This window comes from Manihot esculenta, chromosome 15 (genome assembly GCF_001659605.2).
Source record: "Manihot esculenta cultivar AM560-2 chromosome 15, M.esculenta_v8, whole genome shotgun sequence".
Lineage (NCBI taxonomy): Eukaryota > Viridiplantae > Streptophyta > Magnoliopsida > Malpighiales > Euphorbiaceae > Manihot > Manihot esculenta.
In genome coordinates this window covers 32226880-32236207 of record NC_035175.2, presented here as the reverse complement: position 1 = coordinate 32236207, position 9328 = coordinate 32226880, and the positions used below count along the sequence as shown (strand labels likewise).

At 35.0% G+C, this 9328-nt stretch overlaps 1 non-coding gene across 1 annotated transcript; it reads left to right on the top strand.

The window, feature by feature from the left end:
• The first annotated feature begins 3953 nt into the window (after nucleotides 1-3953).
• Nucleotides 3954-4034, top strand: TRNAL-AAG. The gene has a single exon. It is a non-coding gene; the product is annotated as a tRNA-Leu (tRNA).
• The last annotated feature ends 5294 nt before the right edge of the window (nucleotides 4035-9328 follow it).

The following is a 9328-nucleotide window of genomic DNA, read 5'->3' as shown; positions in this document are numbered from 1 at the left end:
TAGCTCATGTGAGAGAGCTAGACAGTCAGGTGCAGGAACCAGCCACAGTACCAGTAGTCCGAGAGTTTCTCGATGTTTCCCCAGACGAACTTTCAGGACTACCACCTGGTAGGGAGATAGAGTTTGAAATAGAATTGCTGCCTGATACCAGACCTATCTCTATTCCTCCCTACAAGATGGCGCCAGCAGAGTTACAAGAGTTAAAAGAGCAGTTGCAGGATTTGGTAGATAAGGGTTTCATCCGCCCTAGTACCTCACCTTGGGGTGCTCCAGTGCTTTTTGTCAGAAAGAAGGATGGATCCCTCAGACTTTGTATCGACTACAGACAGTTGAACAAGGTCACTACCAAGAATAGGTATCCTCTACCTAGGATTGATGATCTATTTGACCAGCTAGCTGGAGCAGGTTGTTTTGCTAAAATAGATCTGAGATCCGGGTATCATCAGTTGAGAGTCAGAGAGGCAGATGTGCCAAAGACAGCTTTTAGGACCAGATATGGGCATTATGAGTTCTTAGTGATGCCGTTCGGGTTGACTAACGCCCCTGCAGCATTCATGGATCTCATGAACAGAGTTTTCAGTGAGTTTCTAGATCACTTTGTCATTGTTTTCATTGATGATATATTAGTGTATTCCAGAGATACAGAGGAGCATGCCCAGCATCTGAGGATAGTTCTGCAGACACTGAGAGAGCATGGTTTATATGCCAAGTTCTCGAAGTGTGAGTTTTGGTTGAGGAGCATTTCCTTATTGGGACATGTAGTGTCAGCAGAGGGTATTGAGGTAGATCCCAATAAGATAGAGGCTATAGCTAACTGGCCCAGACCCACTACAGTGACTGAGATTAAAAGCTTTCTGGGACTGGCAGGTTACTACAGGAGGTTCATTCAGAACTTCTCAAAGATAGCAGCTCCTATGACCAAACTGACTCAGAAGAACCAGAAGTTTGTCTGGTCAGACCAGTGCGAGGAGAGCTTTGATGAGCTCAAGAGAAGATTGACAACAACACCAGTGTTAGCTCTGCCTGTCAGTAATGAGGATTTCACAGTGTTCTGTGATGCATCTCGAGTGGGATTGGGCTGTGTTTTGATGCAGAGTGATAGGGTGATAGCTTATGCTTCTAGACAGTTGAAGAAGCACAAGTTAAATTACCCTACCCATGACCTAGAGATGGCAGCAGTTATTTTTGCACTCAAGATGTGGCGGCATTACCTCTACGGGATTAAATGCGAGATCTTCACCGATCATAAGAGTTTACAGTACATCTTGAGTCAGAGAGAGCTGAATTTGCGGCAGAGAAGGTCAGGGGTACAGAGTACAGAGTACAGAGTACAGAGTTCAGAGATAGTGCATGCACAGGTTAAGCCTTGGTTCAGAAAAGAGGTTTTATTTTCACAGAAAATGTATGATCATGTATGAGTTTACAGGTACACAGAGAGTATAGCAGGCTTGCTACGGGTTCTGGCGGCCTTAAGCCGACCTGAATCCTAGCGCCGGTGACGGTCCATTTTGGGATCGTTACAGATATTCGTGAATGCTAATGCAAACAACCTACTGTATACTCATGATGCATGAAGTATGCTAAAAGCAGCTTATTTCTCAATTAAAAGTTTTAAGTTTAGTTCCACTCACCTCTGGCTAACTGGACTGACTCTGCAGGCTCTGAAAACTCTGGAGCAGAACTCACTGCTGCTCTCTCTGGTTCCTCTGGTCTGTACCTATACAGATAGACTCAAATGAGGGACCAAACTAACTTATAAACCATTCTAATAAACTCCCCAAGAATCCCCTTACACTCACTCTAACATCCATGCAAAGCATGCAAAGGAAAGCTGGACAGGACACTTTCGGCGGCAGGTTCGGCGGCCGAAAGTCCTCTCCAGAGACGAAACTCAAGCACCTTCGGCGGCCGAATCTCTACTTTCGGCAGCCGAACCCTTTCGGGGGCAAGTTTCGGAGGCCAAAAGGCACTCCAGAGGCGAAAGTCTCTAACCTTCGGCGGCTGAACTTCCCTCCAGAGCCGAAAGTCCAAAAGCTCGGGGGCAAGCTTGGGCAGCCGAAGCCACCTCCTCACACCTCCTCAGGGGTTCGGCGGCCAAATGTACCTTCGGCTGCCGAACCTGAGTTCATCAGCAGGGCAGAAACGTGCCCTGCCTCTCGCCCAATGCACAAAACTCACTCCAACTCAAACACCTCCATTCCTCCACTTGCATACACTTATGTATATGCTCAAAGGGGTCAGAAACTACCTTAAAACCCCAAAAACACAACACAAAATGTATGATCATGTATGAGTTTACAGGTACACAGAAAGTATAGCAGGCTTGCTACGGGTTCTGGCGGCCTTAAGCCGACCTGAATCCTAGCGCCGGTGACGGTCCATTTTGGGGTCGTTACACATGAGGCCTCGTTGCTACATGATCTAGTTCATCTACATCATGGTTTGTTGCAGGTGTACTAACATAGTTTGTAAGCCTTGGTTGGATAATGGGGTTTGTGGGGTGATGTTTATTGGTATAAGGTTATTGATAGAGGGCATGGCGAACAACATTGGTGTAGAGAAGTGTGGAAATAAGGTCATCAGAAATCCTTAAGGACTTGGGGTTTTCAGGGTTTAGTTTTTGTTCCCAATGGAAGTTGGTGTGTTACTTTTCTGGTTAGGGATATGGATTTTAATGGATTTTGTTTGGAAATTCTGGTGATAAAATAATCTCCTTCATTTCCACAAACGATGCCAATTGATAACTCAAGGACCCGGGGGTAATAGAATCTTGACACTTGGATATGTGGTTGATTCAGGATATGTGGTTAAAAATGAGGTAATTATTATTTATTAATTAAAAATTAAAATAATACTTTTTAAAATTTTTTGTTAAAAATGAAAAAATGACTGTTTAGTCCCTATAGTATAGAAAAATTCACTTGTTAGTCTCTTGATTTTGAAAAATATATTAAACATTTTAGACATTTGAAAAAGTCTATTAGTTAGTCCCTTCGCTAATTTATCATTAAATATTTTACTATTTAGTCTCTATGATTTTAAAAAACTTATTAGTTAGTCACTCAGATGTTTAAAATATTTATTAATTAATCCCTCCGTATCAAGGGTATTTTAGATTTTTTTATAATACTTAACAGAAAAAACTAACGGAGAAACTAATTAGTAGATTTTTTAAAATATCAGAGATATTTTTATATATTTTTCAAAATTAAAAGACCAACTAGTGAGTTTTTGAACTAAATAATAATTTTTTCTTAAATATATATGAAAATTAAAGTTCAAACTTTTACGTAGAATCATAATTATAGCAAAAACATTCAATTTTATACTCCAACCTTTTAAATTTATTATAACTATATACATATAATATTTTAAATAATTTTAAACAATTTTAAATTAATATACATGTTATGTCAAGTGTTAAAATTTAAAAGTACAGAGATTTAAAATTCATTCAAAATAAGGTATTTTAGAGCTTATAATAACTTAATTAAAGAATTAAGTGGCTTTAGCTTATAATAAAGTATTTTAGAGCTTATAACAAATAATAATTAAATTAGCTATAACATTAATTTATTCTTGTATGATAAAAATACATGCATATGTTTTTAAGTCTTATATATGATACATACACTTATTTATTTATTTATTTATTGAAATGACATACTCTTATTTATTATTTACATATTAATAGCAAAATTTAGATATAATTTTACTAAATATTTATAATATATATCAATTACAAATTCCCATTAACTATTAATTATTAATAAAACTATCAATTATCACTCATAAATTGTATGCAACAATTAAATAAAAAATGCCCAAAAAAGACAAATATGTGGAAATATTGACAAATAATTTATAAATAATTTCAAAAATATGTTTGCTATTTGAAAATGAAATACAAAGCTGCTAATAGTTAAGAAAATCAATAATGGTTAGGCATGTGAGTTGAGATGGCCGAGTTGGTCTAAGGCGCCAGATTAAGGTTCTGGTCCGAAAGGGCGTGGGTTCAAATCCCACTCTCAACAGCTTTTTAAGTTTTTTGTTGTTTTATTTTTTTCAAAAATATAAAAGAATACATTATTGATAAATTTTTAATATCGTAAAGAATTATTCACGTAATTAATAAAATATAATTATTAATTAAAAATAAAAATATAAAAAATAAATTATTAATATATTATTTATAATTTATTAATTTTATTAAAAAATATTAATATGATAAGTAAAATATAATTATTATTTAAAAAATAAAAATATAAAAATATATTTTTAATTATTTTTTAACGTAATAAAATATAATTATTAATTAAAAAATAAAAATATAAAATAAATATTTTATGATTTCATCCATTTCTATTTTAAGATATATAATATGGTAATATAATTTTTACATTATCATTCCTAATAACATCTAAAAGTTTTCATAATTTGTTAGCGACCCAATATTATAAATATTATTTTGATATAAATTGAAATTTAAATTTAAAAATAAAAAATTGATCTATTTAAAAAAAAAATCGATAAAACATTTCGTTTTTCTTTCCTAAAAAACCAAACACTCTACAATATTTTTTTATTTAATTAAAGAAAAAAAATAATACAAGTAAAATTCATCTAAGTAGGCAAAACCCTTCAAAGATGTTATTTATTTATCATTTTTAAATATTAATAAATTTACGTAAGCAATATCCTAAATTTAATTAAGTATATACCAAATAAACCATTCTTATTATCCTAATACCTAATTTAAAAGTATATAATAATTCAAAAATAAAGTATTTTAAAGCTTAAAATAAAAAAATAAGTGTTTTAAAAATATGTCCAATTAACTAAAATATAAATAAATAACATCTCATACGATATATGTGCTAATTTAAAATTGATCAAAATTATTTTAATATATTAATTATAATTATAATAAATTTAAAAATTAAATATATAATTACATATTATACTACTCACAATTAATCTAATTAAAATTATAACATATTTAATTTCTAAATTTATAAATATTATAATAATTAAATATAAATTAACCATTTTTTCATGATTTATTGAAAAAATATAAAAATTCATTTAATCAACCTTACGCTTTGACAACTTTGATCATAAGTTAAATTATCTTCTAGCGACAACATTTTAATAATATTAAATAAATTCATAGATTGATTTTTTATTTGAGTTTTTCATCATTTTATTTTAATTATTTAAATATATTTTAAGCAGTACTATTCACAAATGAATAAAATATATTTTATAATATTTAAATTCTAAACTTTACAATAAAGGTGGACTTTATTTTTTCAAAAATTAACAAAATAACATAATAAATTTATTAATGCAATTATAAATACAGGATAATCAACACAAGGATTTATAGAGGTTCAGCTATCTCAAGCCTACGTCCTCTCTTCAAGGCTCTCCTTGAGAGTTCAACTCCACTATCAAATTTTCTTTGGATGAAGATTAAAACCCCTTATAATCTTAGAGTAAACCTTTACTCTTAACAATTCTCTTTTTCACTCAAGAGCAATCCTTTGCTCAATACGTTTGCAGGGTCAAAGATAGTTCGGGGAAGTTGGCATAGTTGCTGGTATAGTCTAATGTAATAGAATAGTGTGGACATATAAATTTTAATGGATTATGTTGTCCCTTGAAGCAACCCAAGAGGGGGTGAATTGGGTTTATAAAAAATTTAAAGGCAAAAACACAAGTTAGAAGGTAATAAGGAAGAGGATAATCAACACAAGGATTTATAGAGGTTCAGCTATCTCAAGCCTACGTCCTCTCCTCAAGGCCCTCCATGAGAGTTCAACTCCACTATCAAATCTTCTTTGGGTGAAGATTAAAATCCCTTATAATCTTAGAGCAAACCTTTACTCTTAACAATTCTCTTTTTCACTCAAGAGCAATCCTTTGCTCAATACCACACCCACTACAATAGAATCAATCAACAACCTTCACTCACTCTTAAAAAAACCAACCAATTACAACTCAAGACAGACTTTCAAGAAATTAATGCTTTGGCTCAAGGTTTTAAGAGAGAGAGAGTGAAAAATGCTTTAATCTCAATAAATATTTGCTTAGATGGTTGTTGTAACCTTTTCATATCAAAAACACATTATATTTATAGTTCATTCATAAATATGGCCGTTGGGGATGCATTAAATGCAAATAGAGCTGTTTGTTTACAGAAATAACCGTTATATCGTGCTCAGAAAAACTCAAGTTTGGCGGCCTAAGCTTAAAGTTCGGCAGCCGAACCACTTGAGGTGAAGAACATCCTCCTTATGAAAAGACTTTCGGCGGCCGAAAGTCAATGTTCGGCGGCCGAACATATGAGACTTTCGTCTTTGTCCCTCACTTTTGGAAGCCGAAGTTTTGACTTAGTGGGCATATTGAAAACTCACTTTCGGTGGTCAAACATATGGGACTTTCATCTCTGCCCCTCACTTTCGGAAACCAAACATTTAGCTTAGGGAGAATCTCACCTTCGGCGGCCGAAAGTCAATGTTCGGCGGCCAAACATATAGGACTTTTGTCTCTGTCCCTCACTTTTGGAAGTCGAAAGTTACACTTTAGTGGGCAAGTTGAAAATAGACTTTCGGCGGCCTAAAGTCAATGTTCGGCGGTCGAACATATGGGACTTTTGCCCCTGTCCTTCACTTTCGGAAGCCGAAAGTTTGACTTTAGGGGGTACACAAATAATTCTTTAAATGTTTAAAAAATCATAACTTAGGCTATAAAACTCCATTTTTCAATACGTTTGAATTTTTGCAACCTATATTTTTGGATCTTTTATTTGATAACAAAATAATTTCAAAATCACTCATTTTGGAAAATTTTATTTTGATCCCTCAAAGTCAATTACTTAAAACTTGGGCATATTTAAAAAACTTTTAGAAGTGAAAGAAACCTTGAGCCATCACAATTAATTAATTGAAATTCACAATGCATAGATTAACAATGCATAAAAAAAATTCTTTCTGATCCCTTTCTTGTGGTATGCTTCCAAAATTGGCGCTCTTCACTTTTGAGACTGAAGCAATTTCATTTTCATTTATTTCAATAAGGGACCTACAAGCTCAACACAAACACTTTTGAAGACAATTAGTAGCACACCAATTGTTTATTAATCATCAAAACAAGGATTAGAACATTTAGGTCCAACAATCTCCTCCTTTTTGATGATGACAAATAATTGGTGAATAATAAGATAATAATCACAAGTGTAGTGTGTGCAGTTTAAAAATTACTCCCCCTTAATGTTCTCCCCATTTCAAAAATACTTTATGCCATATTTAAAATTTGAGAAAACACATAAGAGGGGTTTTGACTCAATGCAATGAGATGCAATGGATCCTATATGAATGAATGAACAAAAACAAAAGTTGCATCTGAAGAAGAGCTATAATTATACACAATAATCACAAATCAAAGAGATATCAAGGTATCAACAAAGTTGTAATACCCGGCTAGACCCCGGCATCGGAATTCCTATTTTCCGGTGGAATCTCGAATGTCGAAAACCTCTAGAAGGGTAAAATATGTTTTTTTAAAATTATTTTTATGTGTTTTAAGGTTTTAAGTAAGAAAGAAATTGAGCTTTTGAAAGAAAAGCACCAAGGAAGGAAAGCCAGGTTCGGCCGCCAAACCTCATGTTCGGTCGCCGAACATGGTGGAGTTAGGGAGCACCTTTGGCCCCCGAAGGTGGTCTGGCCAGCCACCTATAAAAGGCCCCATGTCCGAAAATGGGCGAGTCTTCTTCTCCATTTTCGGGCAAAGGTGAGTCCATGCCCTTCCATGGTTAGTTTTGATGTTTTCCTTCAAATCTTTCATGTTTTTGAGGAGTTTTAACTTGGTTTTGAAGATTTTTGAGAAAAGATTGAAGTTTGGGAACTTGGAGATCTCGAAGCTCATTTCCTCTACAACTCCAAGTTTGGATCGCCTCTCCTCTCGATTTTCAAGAGGTAAGAGTAGATCCTCACCTCCTTCTATGTTTTGAGTAAGTTTTGGGAAGTTTTGAGGGGTTTTAGAGAGTTTTGATGCATGTGTAGAGAAGTTGTTAAATGTTAGGGTTTATGTGAGTTAAATGATGAAATGCATGTTAAATGTGTTGCTTTGTGGTTGTGGTTGGGGTATAGGCTAGTTTTTTTGCCCCTAAATGCTTAAGAATGTGTTTATGCATGTTTTTGCATGGTTTGGTTTGAGTTTGGAGGGTTTGGTTGGCTGAATGTGTGTGAGAGGCTGAGTTCTGCCATTCTGGAAGAACTCAGGTTCGGCAGCCGAAGCTATGTTCGGCAGCCGAAGCTATGTTCGGCCGCCGAACCTGCCTGTGGAGGTGGTTTGGCCGCCTAAACTTGCCCCCGAAAGTTTGGACTTTCAGCTCTGGAGGGGAGTTTCGGCCGCCGAACCTGCCGCTGAAGGTTGGTGACTTTTGGCCGCTGAACCTGCCGCCGAAAGTGCCCTGTTCAGCCTTTCTATGATTGTTTTATGATGTTTTGGGGGGGGTTTTTGGGGAGATGTTTAGAGTTATATTAGTGTATGTTTGGTCCCTCATTTGAGTCCACCTGTGTAGGTTCGGACCCAAGGAACCGAGGACCCCAGCAGTGAGATAGTATATTCAGAGTCAGTCCGAGGTGAGTAGAATGGATCTTTATGTTTCAAAGCAAATAAATTTTAAGCATGTTCATGCATCATGAATGCCATGATATATATTAGATTGTTTGCATTAGAAATCATGAATATGTTACATTGCATTCTATGATATTGATGTGGATGGATGTTGGATGACCTAGTAGCCCTTGATATGATATGATGACGATGATACGGTATGGAAGTCCAGTGAGGCCCATTCTACGCCCCTGGTACGATGTAAGAGAAAGACCAGTGAGGCCCATTCTACTCTCCTGGCACATTGGAATGTTATGTTATGTTAAGAGAAAGACCAGTGAGGCCCATTCTATGCCCCTGGCACTATTGGAATGCGTAGAGGGCTATTGGTGACAAGTCCATCCTTGATGTGATTTGTTTGTGATGTGATGCATATCATGAAAGCATAGATTTCGATATACTGTTTTACTATTCTGCACACTGGGCTCTAGTAGCTCACCCTTTTCCCTTAACCCCCAGGTTTGTAGGTTCGGGATAGACCAGGAAGTCAGCAAAAGTAGAAGTGTAGTGTATGTAATAGTTAGTTGTGGGCATGAAAGATAATGTATTGTAAAGTAATGCAAGATATTGTTTAGAATTGTATTGAGGATTAGTATTGTGCTTGACCCTAGAGTTTATGGTTAATCCCTTTTGTTCATGATCAATG